Source organism: Ascaphus truei, chromosome 6 (genome assembly GCF_040206685.1).
Source record: "Ascaphus truei isolate aAscTru1 chromosome 6, aAscTru1.hap1, whole genome shotgun sequence".
NCBI lineage: Eukaryota > Metazoa > Chordata > Amphibia > Anura > Ascaphidae > Ascaphus > Ascaphus truei.
Genome location: NC_134488.1, coordinates 21,033,926 through 21,058,371, shown reverse-complemented (window position 1 = coordinate 21,058,371; position 24,446 = coordinate 21,033,926). Strand labels below are relative to the sequence as shown.

Genomic DNA, 24,446 nt, shown 5'->3' with positions numbered 1-24,446 from the left:
GGCCTATCTGTATCTATGAGAGGACGAACAGATACTGAGTCTAGATGTCGAACGGACAGCAATGTAATCGATGTCTAATTGTAAAAGTGTAAATATGTGCAAACGTTCATACACTTATGTACAGATATACAAGTATGTCCCGGTGTGTATATAGACATTCCAACACATGTATGTAAAAATCTCATGTACACCTGATGCAGCAGTTGAATAGAGCTGCCTGGGAATGTAAGTATGAGATAATATGTAGGCGTGAGCTAGTTCACCTGCTAGTTCACCTAGTTCATCTAAAGTCAAAACGGACCACCATCTCTTGCCTGTAACTTTCTAATTATTTCTCTGTCAATGTTAATGATCAGTTTGAGGCTGGGCCCCTTGCTCTATGATTCCTGTATCTGGTTCTATTAGGGCCCTACACCCTGAGGCTATCTACCCCGCCTATCCCTATTGTTCCTACCTTGACTGAGAACATTATTAGGGACTTTTTTTGCGACCCCTTTGGGGATCATGTATATGTATATAAGAAATACTTATGGACAACATTTGTCAATGTTGGGTCCTTGATTTATAGTCATACATATAAAAAAAAATCTATGAAGTCATAAAGCAGAGGGGGAAAAAAATATGACATCATCATTCTTTACATAGAATGTTTTGTAAACAGAACTAATGCTATCTCTGAGTTTGCAATCTATTCATTGGTGCCCCATTCACAGGGAGATAACGTGACATGTCCACGCGTGCAAGGCTAGCATCGGTTCAGAATATTACACTTGAGACATCAAAGGTATTCTTCAGTGACTGAATACAATGTCATGTATTCAATTCTTCCTCTGGCACCATAAGGGTTAACTGACAAGGCGCTAGGACCCCGCGGGAACGCAGACTGTCCACTACTTTGAGCGCCCCCCTTCCCGACTGCTAACTAGCCCCGCCTATTTTTCCAACACGCTGTGATGTGATTGGCGCAAGGCGCCCTGGCCACGCCCCTAACCGCCGTCTCTGTCACCATTGATGGGAAATGCTCGGCACTCAGACACCGGCCTGCACCGGGAGTGGAGCGCGGGCACCGGGGAGGGAGGGGGCTGGGCTGGGAACCGGAAGAGGAGCCTCGGCACCGGATAAATAATATCCCGGCAGGTGACATTCCTTCCCCCCCCTCCTGCCCCCAGCAAGAGCCGAGGTTACCGGGTTCATGCCGGGCAGCCACGGACAGAGGACCGGAGGGGAGCGCGGCACCGGAGCCAGGGAGAGGGCAGGTGAGAGAGCCTGTGTATAACAGTCATTGGCAGCTTTTTAGTTTGGTAATTTATGCTCCCTCTCTGTCGACTGACCTGGAACCATCCCAATATAACCCATTGGCTGGCACTGCCCACCCTAGTCTCCCAACACCCATCCTTGACTGGAACTGCCCACCCTAGTCTCCCAACACCCATCCTTGACTGGAACTGCCCACGCTAGTCTCCCAACACCCATCCTTGGCTGGCACTGCCCACCATAGTCTCACAAAACCCATCCTTGACTGGCACTGCCCACCCTAGTCTCCCAACACCCATCCTTGACTGGCACTGCCCACCCTAGTCTCCCAACACCCATCCTTGACTGGCACTGCCCACCCTAGTCTCCCAACACCCATCCTTGACTGGAACTGCCCACCCTAGTCTCCCAACACCCATCCTTGACTGGCACTGCCCACCATAATCTCCCAACACCCATCCTTGACTGACACTAACCCATCTTACTTTGCCAGTAGATCCTTTATTGCCTTCCTAGTTGGCCACAATCCCTTTCAGCTGGCATCACCATTCCTACTTGACTGGTAGTGTCCTTACCACTTGTTAATTACCCCTTCTCGAATGGCACTGCCCTTGTCTGGTAACTTTCTTGACTGCCAGTGCCCTTACTATGTGACCAGTTGCCCTTTTCGGCTGGCACTGCCCTTGGCTGGAAGCCTTCCCGACTGGTAGTGCCCTTGCTGCTCAGACAGTTGCCCTCGGCTGGCACTGCTCTTGTTACTTGGCTAGTAGCCTTCTTGGGTGGCAGTGCTGTTGCCAACGTATTCCACAGCACCTTACAATGGGGAAAGGAAGGATACCATTTACATAAACAGAATGACATACCAAATTAAGGACAAACAGATACAAAAAGGTATTGATCAATTACTCTTTCAACCACCCCTTAGCTGCCTGTTGACTGGCACTGCCCATTCTAGTCTTCCAACACCCCTCCTTGACTGGAATGACCCATCTTATTTTTCCAGTAGCCTGTTTCTTGCCTTACTAGTTGGTCAAAGCCCTTTTAGTTGGTATTACCATTCCTACTTGGCTGGTAACCTTATGCACTGGTAGTGTCTTTACCACTTGGTCAGTTGCTCTCTTCGGCTGGCACTGACCTTCTTACTTCGCTGGTAGCTTTCTTGACTGGTAGTGAGTGCCCTTGCTGTGCAGTTAATTACCCAACTCGACTGACAGTGCTCTTGTTACTTGGCTAGTAGCCTTGTTGGGTGGCAGTGCTCTTGTTACTTGGCTAGTAGCCTTCTTGGGTGGCAGTGTTCTTGTTACTTTGCTAGTAGCCTTGTTGGGTGACAGTGCTCTTGTTACTTGGCTAGTAGCCTTGTTGGGTGGCAGTGTTCTTGTTACTTGGCTAGTAGCCTTGTTGGGTGACAGTGCTCTTGTTACTTGGCTGGTAGCCTTGTTGGGTGGCAGTGCTCTTGTTACTTGGCTAGTAGCCTTCTTGGGTGGCAGTGTTCTTGTTACTTGGCTAGTAGCCTTGTTGGGTGGCAGTGCTCTTGTTACTTGGCTAGTAGCCTTGTTGGGTGGCAGTGCTCTTGTTACTTGGCTAGTAGCCTTGTTGGGTGGCAGTGCTCTTGTTACTTGGCTAGTAGCCTTCTTGGGTGGCAGTGTTCTTGTTACTTGGCTAGTAGCCTTCTTGGGTGGCAGTGTTCTTGTTACTTGGCTAGTAGCCTTCTTGGGTGGCAGTGTTCTTGTTACTTGGCTAGTAGCCTTCTTGGGTGGCAGTGCTTTTGCCACTTATTATTGTTTATGTTTTAAGGCACCAACGTATTTTGCAGCGTGGTAGAATGGGGTAACGGAAGCATATCACTTACATAAACCGAATGACACACCAACTTAAGAACAATCAAGCACAAACCGATACAAAAGGTATTGGCCAATTACCCTGAGTTGGCTCTGCACTCCTCGCTCGATCTAGGACATTTGGTCACGTCTGTTTTGCCGCGACCAAATCACCACCGGCATTTAGCCGCTACTCACTTTGCCGTAGGGACATCTCATCGCCGGCCACCAAGGTCAGTCCTAACGCTACCCCTTACCCTCAAACCTGTATCCTTAACCCTCCTACCCTAACCGCTAAAACCCCTTAATGTACTTGCCTTATTGACGAAACGGCCGGTGGCTGATTGTCCAGCGGTAGAGTTGCCGCGACCAAATATCTGTCTTCCATTTCTCACTTGTCTGGTAGCTCAGCTCATCTGGCATTGTCTTTCTTACTTGGTCAATACGGCCTTTTTATTTACCACTCTCATTCCTAGGTGGTCAGTAGACCACTTGTCTGACAGCGTCCTTCTTGCTTGGTTGGTAGTGGCTCTTGCCAGTCACTGCCTTTTCTCTTCTTTCAATAGTCCCTCATGAATGGCACTGCTCTTCCTATTTGGCCAATAGTGTGCTTGGTTGACATTGCACTAGCCACTTTTGGACTCTGTTAACTAGCAAGCTAATTCTGTGTCTAACCCCCCTCCTTGCCTAATTCCGTATGTCAGAACTATCTCTGACTGACACTTCTACCAGTGACCAATCCACATTCCATGCTCCTCACAGCAACAAAAACACCTCCTCCACTGAGGGTTGCTCATCACTCTGCTGCTCGCTGTCTTGCTTGGCTCTGCCTTTCTATTCCTGGAGTTTGGTATGAAGAAAGCACGATGTTCGTCACACAGTCAGTGAATATGATCAATTGGGAGAATACAAACGCAGAATCAAAAGGGAATTTGCCCAGGGTGGCAAGCTTTGGATATTCTCAGCTGGGGAAAAAAGATCCAAGTGTCCCCAAATTCAACAAAGGTTGTACAGGGTTCTAGACCCTCTTGGAAATTGCTACACACTTTATGAAACTTGTAACATATGGCAATGTCCAGATAAGCACAAATATAATCAATTTAGATTGACGCAATTCTTTGCCAGTGAATGTGAAAAAAAAGTTAACTAAACTCTTCGTCTTAGACCTAAGTATTCTGAACCAAAGAGGGTAAACCTTTTACATTTAGTCTTGAGGGGAGTAGTATTCCTTAGAATAGTATTGACTTGGTGATAACTGCTTGGAAGAACACTTCCATTCGTGTGTGTGTTTGTGTTTATGGTTGTTTCCCCCCCCCCCTCAAACCCTACTGCACAACGCTATGGAATATGTTGGCGTGTTATAAATAAAGGATAATACATATAGATTTATCACACACTTTGATGACTGTGTTGCATATCATTTGGAATAAGGAACAGTGTCACGTGTGCACATTCCAGAAATGTCCCGTCTATACTTCGTTCCCTGATCCACTGCTGCGTAATTCCTTACGTGAGCAAATTTGGTGTCTTTGGCATCATCTGCTGGCCCTGAAGCATGTTGACTCTGCAGCCCGTCCCAAATCGGAGTGTGGACATATTTATTCTTCCATATTCAATTCCGTGTCTCAGGGGTGTTCCAGTAACCATTTCAGTTGTTTCTTCCTCTTCTTGAGCAGTATTTTTATCTACTATTCTTCAAATACGACTTCAATGCTATCCGCAAATGAGTTGCTTATGGGGTACCTTCTACAGGCAGCGGCTCCTTAATTTGTAACCCCTTTTTTGTCCCAGGGTGTCAATGTTTTGTCTCTAGCAGTGATGGGGTTAAGACATTTTGGTGTGCGAACATGTCATATATGGGTGATTTTACATTTGTCATGCAGCGTAAAGCATACACGATTCAACTACTGTCATCTATTGATTATATATATATATATATAGCCTATAGGGAACCATGTTAAAAATGGTTATTGAGGCAAAAAGTGACACTGTGTGCTCATTTGCATGTCATTTCCCAGAATCCCTTGCTGCAGTGGAAGTGCTGTATGCTGGGTGATAATGGGGAAAGGCGGGGTTGCAGACCTGCCTAAGACATGCGGATGAGCATACAGCTATATTTGTGTATATATATATATATATATATATATATATATATATATATATATATATATATATATATTTTTTTTTTATTTTTTTATTTTTTTATTTAAAAGACAAAATACAGGTTCATCAAGTTACCCTTATCATACGAATCTCTGAACCAGCATCTCATCCTAAGAGAGCGTGGTTTTTTTTTTCCTCCCCTGAAAATGATCATACATTCCTATGATGTAATAACAGTGCTGAGCATCTCTCTACATTACCCGCCATTTTGAAACCCCGCCGCCAGCTCCGCAAACAAACCAAAAAACTGCATTTATAAAGCTCGCATATGAAGGGATCCCCCGGGGTGTGAGTGACCTGGCCTTTTTCAGAAGCCATTTAAAAAACAGTTGTTCTCAAAGGTTTTATTACTGCAGTCCACTTTATTGGTAATAATAATTTGGATGATCAACTTATTTACGCTTGGCTCTGTTCATCTCTATATATATCTCTATATCTAGTATGTGCCAGATTTATAGGACGACCCCCTAATTTCAGTAGTAGCTGGAAAGAAAAAAGTTTACACACACTCCTGTCTGTCTATCTCGGTTTGAGCTTCTTGCCACAAGCAACATGGCTGCTTCAGGCCTCCACGGTGGAGCCGTCTCCGTTTTACCCTTTTTACTTCTACATATGACTGTTGATTGGCTCGCAAAGTGGGCAGGCCCGATTTTTATAAGGCGTGTATGTACTTTTCAACTTAACTTTATTGAAAACAACCATTGTCTTATAATCAGATAAAACGTCTGTATAAAGGCCGCACACACTAGGTAGAAATCCTCAGTAAAGGGGTAGGTGGTGCAAGGTAAAGGTAAATAGCAATAGTCAAGGAGGATCACACAACGTTTTGGTCCCCAGGGAACCCTGAAGAAAGTCCTTATGGGGACCGACACGTCAGGATATGTCTGCAGGATGGACTGAATAAATAAACCTTTCTTCATTTAACCATTGTGCTGTGCTGGTATTTGATCACTTTTGTGATCCTCCTTGACTATATCTACCTCTATCTATCATCTAAACATCTACCTCATGGTAATACAAGGTGCTAGATCAGCAACAACAAAATATAGGATTAAAAATTCTCAAGGTGTAGAAAATAAGCTGTTTTTAGCTGGAGGTTCAGCTGGGCTCTTGTATGGTGTGCTCTGTATCCACCGATGTGCAGGTAGGCGTAGGTGCCGCGTTGCTTTTGGGATTGAAGCTAGCCGTCCACTTCAGCTGCTGGTAGCTTTCTGCAGTGAGTCGGGGTGATCAGCTGGTGGTACCTACAGACTTGCAGAGGTTCCCAAGAGCATGCCTGTGTGATGCAGAGATGATTGGATCTCCGATGGAGCTAAGAATCCTCTGTTGGAGCCTGGCACATGATCCTTACAGGGTAGTGAGAGAACGTCCATCCTACGCGTTTCGTGACTATGGTCACTTCATCAAGGGATGAATATATAGAAAAATACATACACACACATTGGGTCAAGGGGAAGTGAGTTATTGTATTTTGGAGGGGGATTAACAAGAAATTCCATCTAGTGATTCAGATCCTCCAACATTTTGCACAAAATAGGTACCCCTCTAGTACCATTACTCGTGCTGGATGGATGTACTTCCAAGCATTTCCTATGGAAATGCACAAACGGGGGTGGGCGTGAGATTTTCTGAGAGGGGTGGGGTGGTTCGGGGTTACAGTGACTACGCGCTTCCCCGAAGGCATTTAAATGAAATGCCGGGGATCGCGCGAGGCCTCTGTAACTCCCTTAACAGCGACGCGTCAAATGACCCCGCGGCGTCATTTGACGCCAGAGCCGAGCAGGAGGTGAAAGCAGGCAGGGGGGCGTAGGGAGAAGAGTTTGCGCACACCTGCTCTAACCTATGCAGTTTCTCACACACAGACTTTCTGCTTTGGTGCAGCTGGTCTTACAGGACCCAACAACATGTAGTGTGTATGGTGATTTACGTAAGTATTAGGAATGAGGCTTGTATACTTACTGAAAGTAGATGCATACTTTTCTACTACATTTTTCTTTCAAACGGAGTTGTTAATTCTGGTTTAGCTATAAATAATGTTTATTTGCTTAGGGTTCTGACATTTTTTACCCTACAAAAACATGAATATATAACATTTCATTAAAAATTTTTTTACCTGAAGCCCAAGAATCAGCATTCAAAAGCGAAAGAAAATTCACAAACTGCGGGAAAGAGATGTCTTGACGCCCTCCAAAAAGCGTGGATTGCGACTTAAACGCTGCTCCTATACACCGATCCGTGCCTCGGCATTATATGGTGCCCTGGTAATAATCGATCATTGTAGAACGGGGATACCCAAGTTCAGTCCTCGAGGGCTATCAATGGAACAGGTTTCCAGGACAATTGCATACAAGTTGTCTTAGTGAAAATGAAGGCCGGGCTAATTGGTAAAGTGTTAATTAGAGTGAGCTTACCCTCCCGGAGGATCTTTCTGTTGGTGCTGTAGATAGGAACAGGGAGCGAATGAAACATTGCTCTGCAGTTGAAGTGACTTCCTTTGACCAAAGTATACCGACGGCAGTGACTTGGTTAAGAGGTTAAATCTGACAGATTTATCCAAATTTGCCACTTTTCTTGCACACGTAGTTGTAACCCTGTTTTAAAGTTGGTTAGTAAACTTGGTGACAAGAGACTTGGAATGAGATTTAATCTTTCTCTGGCCACTCTCTGTTTTGTCTGGTGTTCCTGTGTTCAACAAGAGTTTGATTAGGTAAAACCCCTCTCTTCTCCCCCCCCCCCCCCCCCCCTCAATTGTCTTAACATGATACAGGGCTTTTGTTTTATATCTTTTTCATTCTCTACCAGTTCACAAGTAGAGCCCAATTTGGGAGACCTAGGCTGGGAACCAGGCCACCCGACCCTCACCCAAAAACAAATGTGTCCCCCATGCTGCCGCCTCAACCAAATCCCGTACCAGTCTGCAACACGTGACCACCGTCAGGGTTTAAAATTGGGGTCTGAAGTCCGTTTGAAGTCGGGGTTTAATGAAACGCTTCTGATGGCGGCAACCGGTAAGAATGAAACAATGCACCGATTACGCCGTCGACAAACTGCCCCCGACGGTTAAATAATGTGCGACGATTTATGCCGCCGCTGATTTTATTTCAACAAGCCGCCGCTAACTTTCTGGCGGCGCACGTGTCTAGGGCCGCAGTGTAGGGAAGGGAAATGGAGGGATTTCAGATTAATGTTTTTTGCAGAGCTGAAAACATTAAACTAGGGGCAAGGCTGACCCAGGATCCGGCCTGGCCAAGGAGCCCTACAATTCAGGCACCCTAATCCGGGGATGCAAAGTTCTGTGGGGAAGATCATGTGACCAGGCAGTCACTAGATACAATTGGTGCACTGCTAGAGAGAGGGCAGGGCTCAAAAAGGGGTGTGCCAGAGCCTGTTTCAGAAGGGGAAGGGGGATGTTACTTTGTAAATGGTAGCTATAGAAACAAAATTGCTTGTTACATTATAATATATAAAAAATGTCATTCAGAATTGTTAAAAAAAAAAAAAAAAAAAAAAGCTACAAGTATTTTTTCATAGTATAGAACTGATTTATTACAAAAACCACGTGGGATATTTGCTTGGTCTGCAGCTTTAAAGGACTTATCTAGTAGTCAAGATGCTGTAAAATAAATTGTGGCTTAGTATTTTTAAGCAGTTTCTGAATCAAGGAGTATTGTTATTTTTTGGGGCAAAGCGACTTCTCCATTTGTAACCCTTGGGAGCTTCCTAATTTGGGGAATAAAAATCTCAGAAATCCTGGTACTTTAAAAAAAAAATTTTTTTAATTTATTTTATACGTGAAACCGTCAGCTAGCCAGAGATTAAAGGCATCACTATAATGATTCTGTTTTTCACTGACTATTTTAGTTGATCAAATCTTTTGAGACATTGAATGGGAATATGTTGAGGTGCAGGATTTACTGGGCTTTAGGAGACCATATTCCCCCCTCTCAGGTTCTTTTAAAAGGATTAAAATAAGGTCTCCAGATCTTTAGATTTTTATTGATACTTTCTCGGTTCCCAAAGTGTCTTGTGCAGCCTGGCAAGGACACGTATTACAGATCACTCTGTCACTAAAGGGTTTGAACCGGTTGCTTCTATTTCTATGCTCTAAGAACGGAAAGAGGAGAGGACCTGCTTTTAAAAATAAACCCTCTCTTGCTTTAAAAAGGATGTTGAAGTGTAGATTTGTAAGCCAGAAAAAGTATGCTCTCTGCACAGTATATCCCACGTAAGAACACTATTCAGCCACTGACTACCACCATTGTGAATATATAGTGTTTACCAATCTCTGTATCTGCTTTAGATCATTAAACATGTGGGGTTCATCTTTGGCGTGCACCTCAAAAGTCAAATGGTCTAAAACATATTACCCCAGTGGGTATATTTTAAAGAAGCAATCCAAGAAGCTTTAAAAAAAAAAAAAAAAAATATATATATATATATATATATATATATATATATATATATATATATATAATTTTTCTATCCTTTAATTAATTACCTTTTTATTGAAAATGAATTGCCTAAGCTGCCGATCGATTGGTTCTCCCGTGATCGATCAGCAAAATCCTGCGTCCCAGGGGTCAGTAAATGGCTGCTTTTTCGATTTCAATCAATCCTTCAGTCAGTGTAACTCAGCAGCTACAATGTATCCTTATATTACTGGGGTAATATGATCTATTGTTACAGTTTTCAGATCAAACTGCTAGGATTATTGGCAACACATTATCACAAACAGGAAAGTGTTACAAGGATCTTGCACTGCTGGGGGGGGGGGGGGGGGGGGGGGGGGGGGAGAATGTTTAAAACCAAAAGAAATCAAAGTATTATCAGTATATTAAAAATTGCATTATGAGTTGAATTAATTAATATATATATATATATATATATATATATATATATATATATTTTTTTTTTTTTTAAGGTAGTCGATTTTATCTAATACAGTACTACAGAACTGATTTATTTAAAAACAGACCTGTAGGATATTGCTTGGCTTTCTCCTTTTAATCCTGCCTACTGTAACCAAAGCATCAAACCACTTCTTTTTTCTTTTTTAAGAGGCAGTTCTCTAATTGGCAACAAAAAAAGCGTGTATATACAATGTCTCAATGAAGTCGTCTCCCCTAGAAAGATTCGATTATCCTTAAAAGTGCAATACAAGCGGGCGATTTATTTTTAAACATAGGATTGAAGCAGGTGGTCTCCAGAGCTGAACCCCGTTAATTTTCAGCTTCTAGAGATCCAGACCGCTGAAAGGGGTGCTGGTATCTCCTGCTTCAGTGTCACGTGAGCCAATAGGAAGCTGCACCACAGGACGTCACTTCTTTCTATTGGCCCGCAGGACGCGGGAGCTTTGCAAATCGGCCATTACGTGAACCCCAGCTGGCGGGCCCATACGGAGGTAAGTATCTCCAGAAGCAGGGGGTTCCACGGAGCTGAAATTAACGGGATTCAGCTCTGGAGACCCCCCCTGCTTCAATTCTATGTTACAAAAAAAAAAAGAGAAAAATTCACTACAAAAATCGCCCACTTGAATTGCCTCTTTATATGCTTCCTGGGTAAAATTCAGTACGTTTCTCTGTGCTTAGGGTCTAATTATGAACACGGAAAATCATTTAGTTACTATAGGCATTGCAAGTTTTAAATATTGGGGGTTTTTTTTACACTTGTTTTCTACTTGTCTGTTGCTTTTGTTTAATCACCAATCATCTATGAATTCTTTGAGTGCCAGAATTGCCACAACACCAGAGGGCTAAAACGCCTCTGGCACGTCACGATAGCAATCACATGATCGTGACATTACTGATGATGCGAACAGAGGAGTCCTCTTTCATTCGGCCGCGTACATACTAGGCGCGATTGAGTGTGTGATGTCACGCGCGCCTGCAGCACACAGCCGATCCGTGGCCTGTGGGGGATGGAGGAGGGGCCGCGACAAGGGCAGCTCCAATTCCATGTTTGGGGGCATGCCCGTGACGTCATGTGAGCTGTTCGCCCTCATTGGCTGAACCCCGCACCTGACTCTGCCGTCACGAGACCAACTCAAAAGATTTTGTCTCGCGAAAAATTGTTTGCGCGCTCTATGGACGTTCGCATTGCCTTACAGGCTTTTGTCCGGTGCTCGTGCCATCGTGCTTACTATGGCCACGGGCTTGCGCATACGTTTGCGCTGAACGTGATCTCCCCTGGCAAACAAGCAAAAAGCCCATCACGTACCCACTTAGTGCAGTAGTGGTCAACTCCAGCCACCAACAGGCCAGGTTTTAAAGATATCCCTTCTGCAGCACAGGTGACTGAGCGCCACTGGTGCTATGAATATCCTTAAAACCTGACCTATTGGTGGCCACTCCTCATGAGACCTGCGGCATGTCAGACCTCAAGACATGGTAGCTGCATCATGGGGCACCCAATGGGTTAAACAAAAAAGGAGGCTTGAATTTTCCTAATGCAAATGACTTAAATCCAGCCTTGCATATGAAATACTAGGGGAAAGTACCCGGCATTACTCGGAATTTCTAAGAAACCAAAACATACTGAGCTGTATAAATGGATAATTCAGTGTTTTAGTTTCTTAATGACGGATCCCCTACTAAAACAACAACTGCACCCATTATAGTTTCATTGCCTCTGAGGTCCTGAAGTGATCCAGCGAGAGCCTCTAACGCTGCGTGTTTGTGGGACATTGTACTCGCGCCCCAAACACTGATCTGGGAGAACTTTGGCTGCTCCTGTATATTTGCTAATGTTCCAAATTGGATTTTCAGAGCGACCAAGATGAAGTGGGAGCTTGAGGGTTGTGTGATGGGATCAGGGAATTGTATCCATACATAGACAAACCCGCTCCTTGATCTCCGGAACCATCGTGCTAAATTTGTTTCTATCTTAAGAGGTGTCCAAATGCATAGGGACCAGGGGAACAACTTTCCAAACGTGGATGGTCAATTCTAACATGCAGTTCTGATCATCGCTCTCATGCTAACGCTTCTCTTGAATCGGTTTGCTTTCCTTAGAACCCTTTCCTATAGTTGGCATCTAAAACCACTTTCTCTACCTCGGTGGATAACTTCTAATATTTCGCTATGGGATACTGTTAAGAATGGGCCAAAGTGAGATGTATTTGTACATATCTCACTTTATTTACCTATTTGGAAAGCCGGTAATACAGAGCCACTATTTAGACTATGGAGAAGGATGGAGATTTAGACTTTTCTTAGGGATCGCTTACATTTAAATACATGTTTCTTCTATTTCCAACAATTTTAAAATGAAAAATTAAATATCCCGAAAATAAAAAGTTTTCCGCTTTCCTACAACTATATATTTGCTCTTTCATTGATTTAATGATTTATCTGTTGGCTCCCCGGTGACACTTGCGAAGTCCATGGCATTTTTCAGGTGGCTCATCTCTGCTCCCTTGGCTGAATCTGAGGTAAAAGTGAATAGCTTATTTTCCTATAAGATATAAAAGGAGGGTTGCGATTTTAGACAATATTACTCTTATCTGCAAAGGTATCGCATTTGTCAACTGCAGTATACTAGCTATATATAAAAGAGAGTTTAGAGAATTGCAATTTAAGATCTGACAGATCAGCAGAGAAGATATTCACAATCATCCAGCGTGATGCACGCAACTGGATAAACTGCCTACAGACTGTGAGTACTCTTTCCTTCCAATTTATGTGGATTCGACGATGTTGACCATTATGAGTGCTACTCCAGGGTGACTATTTTTCCAGTGGTATACTTATAGAGGACTGTCTACTTACCAGAAGTTGGTCTGACATTTAACCATGGAACTTTACATTTCATGTCCCCAGATAGGAGAATATATTGCTCACAAGGCCTCGTTATAGTTTATCTACAACCTAACTCAGAATACCTTTCAGGACTTTATTGAGCTATATGTGCCCTTTGCATACTGAGCACCGACTCTTGGAACTTGTTCCTGTTGCTTACTCTAAGATCTGACCGAGCCTACATTTCAACTTTATGCAGAAGTAAGTTCTTGCCTAAGGGCTGGGACCCGCTGCGCCCGGTGGCGCGGGCGGCCGCGTGAGCGCAACTCACTGTTGCTGTTTAGCTTCACAATTCAGTCCCAGTCCCTCCTCACTGCCAACTGACTACGTACTGTGACGCGTCAGCCAGCAGGGGATACCAGAGAATTGTGTTCCCGTGCGGCGACTCGTCACATGGTACGCGAGTCAGCCAATGGGGAGGAGGGGAGGGAAGGAGCTAGATGGGAGGCGCCTTGGGCGGGGAGCAGGGAAGGAGCTGCAGGTTAAAGTGTGTGTGTGTGTGTGTGGGGGGGGGGGGGTGGACGGCACCATGATCAGATCCCGCTCCGGCTCCAGCTCCCTACAGACCGCATATCGCGGTCTGTGTCTATCAGTGCCCCGCCTGTCTGCAGTGCTGGCGCGCTGACTGAGGGAGCGGGGCCTTAGCCTAACTTCATCTCGCTGCAGTTCAAGCAATATCCTACATGTGTGTGTTGTTGTTGTTGTAATAATAAATCAGTTCTGTACTATGAGAAAATACTTGTAGCATTTATAAAAAAAAAAAAAAAAAAAAACAATTTTAAGGACTTTTTAAAATGTATTTTAATGTAACAATCATTTTTGTTTCTATAGCAACCATTTAGAAAGTCACATCCCCTTCCTCTTCTGAGACAGGCTCTGGCTCTTGAGCCCTGCCCTCTCTCTAGCAGTGCACCAATTGTATCTAGTGCCTGCCTGGTCACATGATCTTCCACGCAGAACTGTGCATCTTGGGTAATCTTCTGCAGCCCTAACAGTGATTTTATAAAACAACCCCCGAGCCGAATCTTCAGCGATCGATTACAACAGAACGGATTGATCGTCAGCTTAGCTAATCACTTGTCGGTGTGCAGATTGTAAAAAATAAAGATTTGGGAAGGGTCGGAGTTCCTCTGGCTTCTCCCTTGTGTATGTCACTGTAGTGCTTGCACAGCCAGAGTCCCCTCTCCCCTTAAACGTTATTGGCTTTCTGATGAGGACAGGGCTGGGATAAGGGTAAAGAAAACACTTGATTGACAAACACTTCCTCATTTAGAGGCCCCTGAGAAATTGAACTGGCCTACTGTGGGATTGCACATTTAGTTGCCAGAGAGAAGAGGCCACTCTTTGTGCTTCACCATTTATGGGAAAGCTGCAACGTTTTCTGGAACCAAATTCTGTCTTACGTTTGAGCCACACATAAGTTATGGCGGGTGTATTACGTTTACAAATGTAGCTAGATCTCTTTCCCTACAAGGTGATATCCCTATGATTTTGGGGCGCTTGGATCAGAGTTCTCCTTCTATCCCATCAATTGTGCATGTTTTACTAGCAGCAAAAAAAGGTGGCACTGATACATTTTGGTTTATTTGTATCCATCCTTCTATACACACGGGAGGGGGAGGGGGGGGGGAGGAGGAATCCATTTGAAATCACTTGGTTTACCTTGTCTCCGACGGCATGTCGCTATGGCAACGCAACGTCGCATGACCACGCAGCGTCAATGGCAACGCGACGTCGCATGACCACGCAGCGTCATTTGACGCTGGAGACAAGGTAAGGGGGGGGGGAGAGATGGTAGGGGAGCGCAGGGAGAAAAGTTTGCGCACCCCTGGTCTAAAGGTTACCATGGTAACCTTGGAAGCTAGGTTTTCGGAAAAATCATTGTTTAACACTGACAAAAAAAATCATAAAGGCTTCTGGGGGTTCTCGGGCACACGAAAGCAGGCGTGCTCAAGGCTCTCCTCCCCAACAGGCCATGTTTTTTAGGATAACCCTGCTTCAGCACAGGTGGCTCACTGATTGAGCCACCTGTACTGAATCAGTGAGCCACCTGTGCTGAAGCAGGGATTTTCTGAAAACCTGACCTGTTGGGGGAGGCTTGAGGACTGGAGTTGAGTGCCCCTGATCGAAGGTACAGTATTAGAAAGCCAGATCTTCCCTCCCCACCCCCCACACTTCGGTTTCAAAAATGTGCCTGGACTTCCTTCTAACGTGATCTTGCATTCCAGTGTAGAATACCTCCCAGTACCGATCTGTAAACATACAGGCGTGCACCAATAATAGTAATGGTTTGGAAACAAAACTAAAGCAAACACAAACCTGTCAAATGCAGAAGATAATCACTATGTAGCAATTACTAACTAATTATACATTGTCAATTGTGCTTTGGTCAAACTCCCTTCAACACCTCTCTGCCTCTTCCTTCACCCAGCTCTGTGACTCATAGCCTGGAACACAGAAACAGCCCCAACTGTCAGCTTCAGTTCCACGGCTGAGCACATATGTTGTGCAAACAGCGCTGTAATGGGCTTAAAGTTACAGTGCCTTAGATACCTGGCTTGCGGTTGATACCCTTTTTTTTTTTTAATATAAATAAGTATTGTGCCTTTTATTTTTAAGGCCAGGCCCCCCAAAGTAGCTGTGATTTCCAGGAGCCTGTGCACTTGTAAACTGATTCATTCTCACATTCAGCTGTGCACTGACTGGCCGGTCAGTCACTGCTGCCACCGGCAATAGCACTGCCCCAGAATAGCACTCCCCCACCGGCAATAGCACTCCCACACCGGCAATAGCACTCCCACACCGGCAATAGCACTCCCCCACCGGCAATAGCACTCCCACAGCACTCGTTTGTTCCCGATGCTGCGTTGCAGGTGCACTTACCTACAGTGTGGGAGGTGGTGGGGTTGGAGCAGAGAGCGGGCGGCACAGGTGCTTGGGGGCAGGAGCGAGTCGGAGTGATCCCCATGCTCCTATCACACTGTGGCTAGGGAGGTGGGAGGAGTGGGTCTCAGTGTGTGTGTGTGTGTGTGTGTGTGTGTGTGTTTCTGTAAGCGTGTCATAGACGCACAATGTGGCACAGAGCTGCCCTTTGGGTGGTTAGATGAACCCCCCCTGCCCCCCTCTCATGAATCAAAACGCTGTCTCCTAAAAATTCAGTCTTTCTCCTTAGTATTTTATATGTGTGTGTGTGTGTGTGTGTGTGTGTGTGTGTGTTAGAGAGACACGCACAGACCCCGCAACAACCCCCCCCCCCCTCAATTCCACTTCTGGTAAGGACAGATTCCTGTTTCTCGTCATTGGCATAAAGCAGAATGCACATGTCTTTCAAATCCTTTGCACAGTGAATGTATTTGATGTTTTTGTAAAGATGAGATCATGAATCCCATGAGTCACGGCCTACCTATTCCCCCACACTGACTGGTGCTGCAGGGAATCCCCCACCCCGGTTTCCTGCTCTCCTCCCAAGTCTTCAAGTCTATGTATTTTTTTTTGCATTGACTGTCCAAGACAGTAGAGCAGGGATGGCTGACTCCAGTCCTCAAGGGCCACCAACAGGTCAGGTTTTCAGGATATCTCCCTGCTTCAGCACAGGTGGCTCAGTCTTCGACTGAGTTACTGATTGAGCCACCTAAGGCCGCGTTCACACTGCAGGCTTCGCGACGCTGCGTGCGCGTCTCCGCGCCTCCGTCTGCTGGCCGATGTGTGATCATCCCCAGCAGACGGAATGGTCCAACATGTGGGGGGCGGGGCGGCGCAGTGTCACGGGCGCAGAGTGGCTGTGTGTGTGTGTGTACACAGAGGGGGGGTCCGCACTGAGAGGCGGGGTATACACAGAGAGGGGGGGGCCCCGTGTAGCGCGCTGTGTGAGCGGGGCCTAACTGACCTGCAGACTGGAGATGGCCACATCCCTACTGTAGAGCACAAAAGATCTACCCCCTCAGCACTGAAGTGGTTAGGAATGCTGAGTGTGGCGCTGATCTAGAGGGAGGGCCGACATCTTATGTGTGACCAACTGTATATTCCCAGCCTGATCGTTACTTGTTAATGAACATTTAATTTGGCTTATGTAGATCAGTTTGTCGGAAACGGCGCAGGAGGGAATTTCATACACGGCACTCTACATAGTGGGAGTGTTTTATTTTATTTAAACCACTTCTCTGTCTCTATTGTTTTCTAAGGAAGATGCAATCAGCCTTACTGTCAACATTTGACTTATTTGCTTCTTGCGTAAAAATAAGTTGGCTTTGTTTTTTTTTCTCTTTAGGTCAATTTAACTGCTGTTTAACCTGCATCACAGTGGAGATGAGATAATGATTATAAAAGACACTGCAACATTTTTGGCTACTAGGGAGATATTGTAAAAGTAAAAATATTTATTCTTCTCTGAATTATTATTATTATTATTATTAAACATGCCTGTGCCATTAGCTCATTTTCATCCTAGGAGGTCCTGGCCTTTTTAGAGGCGTTTCATACTTGCAAGAAGAGGGAAGTCCATAATATATCCGTCCACTCCTGTGAGAAACCTTCTGCACAGCATAATGATGCAGAGTACCATCATAGCAGAAAACAAATACATACTTGCTAGCTCCTTAACACAGATCCCACATGCTGATTTAGCGCCCTCTAGCACAGGGGCGCGCAAACTTTTTTTGCTGCCCCCCCCCCCCCCTCCGTGCCTGCTCTCCTCCTTGGTGCGCTCCCCCCTCCTTACCTCGCGTGAACCAGCTCACGTGACGCGACTGTAGCCCGAAATATAATGTTGGGTTGTAGCGGCAAAATGTAGCAGCGTCAACGCTGCACTTTGCCGGCGGTGGAGTTTGAAAACTCCCACCGAACAACCCGAAATTGTGACGGACGTGCGTGCGCACGGCGCGTAGCATCCACCCTGCACTCGGACTAAAGGGACTGGATGCGACTTGACAGCAATGGGCCTCCCAGTTGGCGCCCTTCATTTTGCAATCCAGTATAAGCCAGGAAAATCTAATGCTGCAGATGCCTCTGGACCTGCACCCCAGTGTTCAGCAATTGGCAGAAGGGTATAAAGCTATTGGATGAGAAAACACAAGCACCCATCTCTCCTGAGCAATAGAGCTACAGACTGGTGGCAAGGCTCTGCGTGCTAGAACAGAACTAATGACCAACCACAGGATCAATTTGCTTTTTGGTAAAGTGTTGCCAAATATTATTCATGGCAGAGACATGACCGTATATAAGTAAAAAGGGGGGTATTGGGAAAGGGGACCGGCTAGAGGTGAAAAATTGTCTTTTATGCCAACTAGTGCTCCCGGCACCCCTCAGAAATCTGTCCTTCACCTTGCTACATGATGACACTTGGAAGCCGACTGCACCTTAGACCTACTGAGGACACTATTCTTTTGGCCCCAGGTGAGTGCTATGGTGGCATAGTACTGTGAGTTATGTGGAAGTTGCTGCTTCTGGGGGAAAAAAAGCTGGAATTGGACCAGAGCACCACTTGTATGTATTCAAACTGGTCTGCATCGACTTTCTGATTGTGGATCCTTGCCGTGGGGGCATCAAGAACATCTTGGTCATTACTGACCATTTCAAAAGGTACGCCCAAGAGTTCCCTACTTGTGACCAAATGGCTGCCACTGTAGCCAGGATACTCTAGAAGAGTTTCTTCTTACACTATAGGCTTCTGGACCGATTTGCACTCCAGCTAGGGTAAAAAAGTTGAGAGTGCCACTATTGAACAATTGTGCAAGCTCCTGGGTATTGCCCCTAGCCACACCACTATTTCATGCCTCCAGGGGAATGGTATGATCAAGCGATTGAACTGTACCTTGCTAGACCTGTTGTGTATGGACAACTGGAAGGAGCATTTGGAAACACTGATGCATGCCTATAATGTCACCAGGCATGAGTCCACCAGCTACACCCCTTACTACCTGATGTTTAGTCATCATCCTCGCCTGCCAGTTGATGTAGACCCTCAATCTCTGGGGAAAACATGACGTGGACAGCTGCATCAGTAACTTGCAAGACCTTACTTGCTTTGTCTTATGTATAGCATAGCCCATCTGCTATGAGAAGCTAAGGCCACATATGACCGAAAGGTGAAGGAGATTACACTTCATATAGGGGACCGGTAGTCCTGGTAGGGAATAAACTGGAAAAGACTGCCACTCTGCTTCAGCAGTTTCAAGATCCCACAGACATCCATCAATGGGTCTTTGCTGGCAGCAGGTAAGCGCACATGGGAATGCAAGGGAAAGATGCAGACACAAGGAAGAGACCAACTTATGTTCTTGTCCTTTTTCTGTGGTGGTCCGGTTTACTTGTTAGGATTGTTCATTTTGCCTTTATCACTTTAGTACTATATATGATAACGACACAGATGTCGTTCCTTATACAGGGGGAGGGTGTGACCAGCCGTTTTGGACATTAAGTGGGTTAATGTGTTCAGTGCAGCTCTGTAATCTGACGCCACAGTGTGTGTGTTGCTGCTGCTGCTGCATTGGGTTTCTGGAGGGACCTGTTTGAAGGAGCAAACAGGAAGTAACCATGTGAGGCTGGACACTGCAGCAGTGCTGATGGCTTCTCTCCTTGTATGATCTCTTGTTGCATTACACTGACAGTGTGGAATCTCCTTTCCTGGAGCCCAGTGCTGGCCCTGGCAGAGAGCTGTCTGGCAGATACACCTCAGCAGACATGGGGGGTTTACATATACTGCTGCAAGTCCATTTTCACAGGGGTTCAGAACATTACACGTTTCTTCAGAAGCCCAGTTGTAGTTCCAGCAGCTGTATTTGTCCTGCAAAAAGTGTGCATTAATGTCTGGAGGGGTTTAGGGAAATGGGAAGATGTAGTGGTAATGCCATTGCCTTTTGAAGAGTACAACCTCAGTTTCTATCTGTGTCACCTATTTACGCCCTTGCACGAGTTTACTTTATTTCTCACTGTCTCCAACATCAAAAAAGATCTCTGGGACAGGGGCTTGTGCCAGGACATTGCTTTACACCAGGACTCTTAACCGGCGACCCACAGACTAAATGCTGCTCGCAAACGGTCTTAAAGTGACCCTTTGGCTGTCTGCTGCTTCTGTCATTGCTTTGCCAAAACCCACTTGTAAGGTAATGTGTGTGTGCGTGTGTGTGCGTGTGTGTGCGTGTGTGTGCGTGTGTGTGCGTGTGTGTGCGTGTGTGTGCGTGTGTGTGCGTGTGTGTGTGTGTGTGTGTGTGTGTGTGTAATCACCACATTTATTAAGGTTATGGTGGGTGAAAAAAGTGACTAAAACCCTCCACAGTAAAGCATAAAGCAACTGTAAATATTCCTGTATATTCATTTGCATGTCTTAGACATGTCTGTGAGTGGGTTTACTGACTTTGCATCTCCCAAGCCCTTGCTTAAAAGCTGTGTTTAAAGCAGCATGCATTGGCTAAGGTTTGCTCATGTAATGTGAGCATGAGATAAAAGGTGGCACTGTGTGCTCATTTGCATGTCATTTCCCAGAATCCCTTGCTGCAGTGAAAGTGCTGTGTGCTGGGTGATAATGGTAAAAGACAGGGTTGCAGACCTGTCTAAGACATGCAAATGAATATACAGGAATATTTACAGTTGCTATATGTATATGTATATATGTGTATGTATATATGTAGCCCAGTGTAATTTTGGGGTTACATGCCTCTCTCCTCCTGTGCAGTAAACCCTGTTAAGAGGGCAGGTTTGCCAGGAGTAATCATGAGGTTTTGCCCTCATCCCCTGTAAGGTGTAATATGTAGCAAAGGAAGTGACAGCTTGCTCTGTGTCCACTTACAGTGACATAGGGGTGGTGCCTCCTGGAGCTATATAATACGCATCACTTCCTAAAGTTAGGGTGTCTTGTGCAAGTGTCAGTTCAAGTCTGTCAGTCAGTGAGGAGTTGCAGAGTGTGACAATCTGACCCCACACTGTGCCAGGGCTCTGGCACAGATTGTGGCCCTCCCTTAGGGGAGAAGATACAGACTATTCCCCTTTCTCTATTGGAGAGTCAGAGACTTCCTGGAGGTGGGCAACCTTGAACATGTGCGGCTAGAGACCGGCCGCTATGATGGGCAGTCTGCCATGGAAGATGTTAATAAAGATGCCCTTGATTCAAAGAACCTTCTTGCCTGAGACTGGAGTTAATCAGGGAGAAGCTGCACCCAGGGTTTCTCTTCCAGAGACTCCTCCCTGCTGTTGTGGGGACCTGGAAGAGATGGAGGCGCTGTACCAACTGTGAGTACGATCTCAGCACTACCTCACGAGCCAGTCCTGGTGAAATCCCCAATACCATCAAGCGGGAGACTCAGGAGTTCTGTCAGCCAGCAGGTGCACCACACGACATGACATGTAACTGGGGGCAGTTTCCTCACTTAGGGGTCAGTATGAGAGGGGCCCAGGGAAACACCGTTACAATTAGAGGCGCTGCTAAGATCATCAGGACAGGCTATAGCTGGGCTAATGAGAAAGGAAATGTATGCTACCAGTAATGTGCTGCAGAATGGAAGGAAGCCTAGGGGTAGTCAGGAGTACCATGGTCACTCTCAAAGCACCCCCTGGAATGGAGTAAGGTAGATCTGGAGACAGGGCTATTGCTGTTCTAGTCACCTTGAGGCAGCTAGTCGTAGGACGCCATGCTCATGGGATAGCCTGGTTAACGCGGGTCAGGAACTCCTGGGAGGGTCTGCGCTAGGTGTAGCCAACAGTAGGTGACGCCCTAAGTACTGCATGGAGAAGCCAGAGTACTCTAGCCAGTAACCAGACTACTAACCACAGAGCACATACTGGAGGAGATCGTGTACAGCATACACAGAGAGTGAGTTAGCCTAGCCTGAGGTAGTGCATACATCTGAGAGAGACACACATGAGATACATGTAGAGGTGCACTGGCATACTTTATTGCATCGGAATGGCGACTGCCCAGCAGAGGAGCACCATGTGCGATTGCAACAGAAGTGTAAAGATGGCGACCTGTAAGGATGTCCCGCGCGGTGCAGAGTGTCCAAGATGGCGGCTCCTGCCTGATGGGGAAAGCGCACGTGGTGTGTGTACCACGGAGGTACAAAATACAGAAATGACTTTCGCCAGTTTGCTGTGGAGTGGCGCGAAAGCTGTGCCTGCGCCGTTCTTGTCCTGCCTAAATTCCCGGGGTGCCACCCTGGAAGATAGCTGTGAGGACATTGTGATTACTTGCGAGAATGTTGAAGAAGTATCTGATTGCCAGGCGCTGATAACTACCCAAATTACCGCTGCTGCTAATGTGGATTCCAGAGTGATCCAAAATGGCGGCTCCCGCTTCCCTGGGAGACCGCATGGGCTGTGTGCAGAAGAGGCTTTTGCAAAAACTTGGCCGGGAGAGGCGCGAAAGAAAGAACCCCACCCTGATCGGGGAAATGACACAAAAGCCGTGGCCGCGCCCTCTTGGACTGTGACAGGCTCAGAGCCAATTCTGGGTCATGACGTGAAGCTGTGGGACCCTCCTCTAGTCTCCACCAGAGGGAGGGGTCCTTGCATCTGCCAATGGAAGACGGAGCTGACTGAGGGAGGAGCTGGAGCTTCCTGTCCCTCAGTTGCGAAGAGCTGGTGAGCAAGAGAGACTGCTGTGCCGTGTGTCTCCCTTGCCAAACACCACTACTAATTGTGTCATGACGGACATTGCTATCCACCCTTATCAACTGCCAGGAGGCTTCCTGGTGGTGAAGACGGGTGGAAGGGAAGTACTGAGGTGCCTGTGTATGCAGTGCAGGCTACCAGGCGGAGAAGCCAGCACCACTACGAGATGCCCTCAATGTGGCATCCATTATTTGTGGGCCGTGGAGCCGTTTGTGCCTGGGCACGCCGCGGAGGCGGGAGGAGATACAGATACAAGAAAAAATATAATAACTGCGCCAACCGTGATAAAATGGGTTCAAAGTTTCAGTCCCTCATAGAGTGTGATCCTGCTGCCAGAGTTTCTTCCAGAGGTGATTCACCAACCTCTGTATGTAGTCACAGAAAAGGAGGGGAGGGGGGATCCTCCGGCGCGTAGTTTCACTCGTATTTCCAGGACACATGCAATATATAAACAGAGGGACCGCAATCAGGAATGGTTAAAACACAATGATATACCGTGGGGAAATGTATAGGGAGCACACTTACATTAAAAGCACCAAATTCCAGCTTGGGGATAGTGTGTACTTCTTAGTGTTACCTCAGAAAAAGGGGGGGGGGAAAGGGAAACATAGTATAATACTGTTTATTAAAAAAATTGATTAAAAAGAGATTGCAAACTCACAAGCGGCCATTCAAAAATGGCATAGAGAGGAATTGTCTTCAGGCTCCACCAAACGTCCTCCTAAGTGGTTAGGTGTCCGCGTGGAGTCTGTCCCAGTTGGTAGGATGGTAATGCAGGGATGTGAATGACAATCGGGTGGTCTTAATGCAGGGATGTGAATGACAATCGGGTGGTCACATGGAGACCGGAGCATGCGGAGTACTAACCCCCCAGAAGCATTGGCCCTCCAAATCCCGGTTATTCTTCAAACTCTCGTACCGCGACGTCATCAAAGTCAATCCAACGCCATCCACTTTGAAGATCTGGAACAGTGTTTTACAGGTCTCTCTGACAACAAAGGGGACACATTTCAACCTAAATTTTGTAGTGTAAAAAAAAAGTTAATGATCAAAAAGGCGGAAGCTGCAGCAAGGAGAGGGACGAAGGGGAGAGAAACCAGGCTGTGCACAGGTCTGGGGAGACCACCCGATTGTCATTCACATCCCTGCTTTACCATCCTACCAACTGGGACAGACTCCACGCGGACACCTAACCACTTAGGAGGACGTTTGGTGGAGCCTGAAGACAATTCCTCTCTATGCCATTTTTGAATGGCCGCTTGTGAGTTTGCAATCTCTTTTTAATCAATTTTGTTAATAAACAGTATTATACTATGTTTCCCTTTTTCCCCCCCTTTTTCTGAGGTAACACTAAGAAGTACACACTATCCCCAAGCTGGAATTTGGTGCTTTTAATGTAAGTGTGCTCCCTATACATTTCCCCACGGTATATCATTGTGCTTTAACCATTCCTGATTGCGGTCCCTCTGTCTGTTTATATATTGCATGTGTCCTGGAAATACGAGTGAAACTACGCTCCGGAGGATCCCCCCTCCCCTCCTTTTCTGAGAAGAGATACAGCCATGCTGACGGCTGGAGCCTCGCCAACAATAAAGAGAGAGCAGGTCGATCCCGGAGAATGGGGATCGCTGCTAATGATGGTACCTAAAAAGGACGGCGCAGAGGCCTGCAACCGCAGCGAGAACCTGGAACCTCGCTATGGGTCCCCTGCGGAGATACCCTTATCGTCATCGGCGTCCGCCTCGTCGGACGACGAGCATGGAAGTCCTACGTCGGTGGTGATGCGCCTACCGGCGGGCCACTACAGCGGTGCTGA

General features: G+C 46.2%; 1 protein-coding gene across 7 annotated transcripts in view; it reads left to right on the top strand.

The window, feature by feature from the left end:
* Nucleotides 1-995: 995 nt before the first annotated feature.
* The window catches only part of PIK3CD (phosphatidylinositol-4,5-bisphosphate 3-kinase catalytic subunit delta), a 59,250-nt gene continuing 35,799 nt past the window's right edge, over nt 996-24,446 (top strand). For 2 of the 7 annotated variants that reach the window (XM_075603574.1, XM_075603570.1), the window contains exon 1: nt 996-1,256. The gene's annotated coding sequence lies outside the window, so the exon portion shown is untranslated. Of the gene's footprint in view, nt 1,257-8,036; nt 8,243-17,297; nt 17,397-17,441; nt 18,422-18,467; nt 19,244-24,446 lie in introns of those variants that run through there. The other 5 variants (XM_075603571.1, XM_075603572.1, XM_075603573.1 and 2 more) reach the window with 5 other exon arrangements.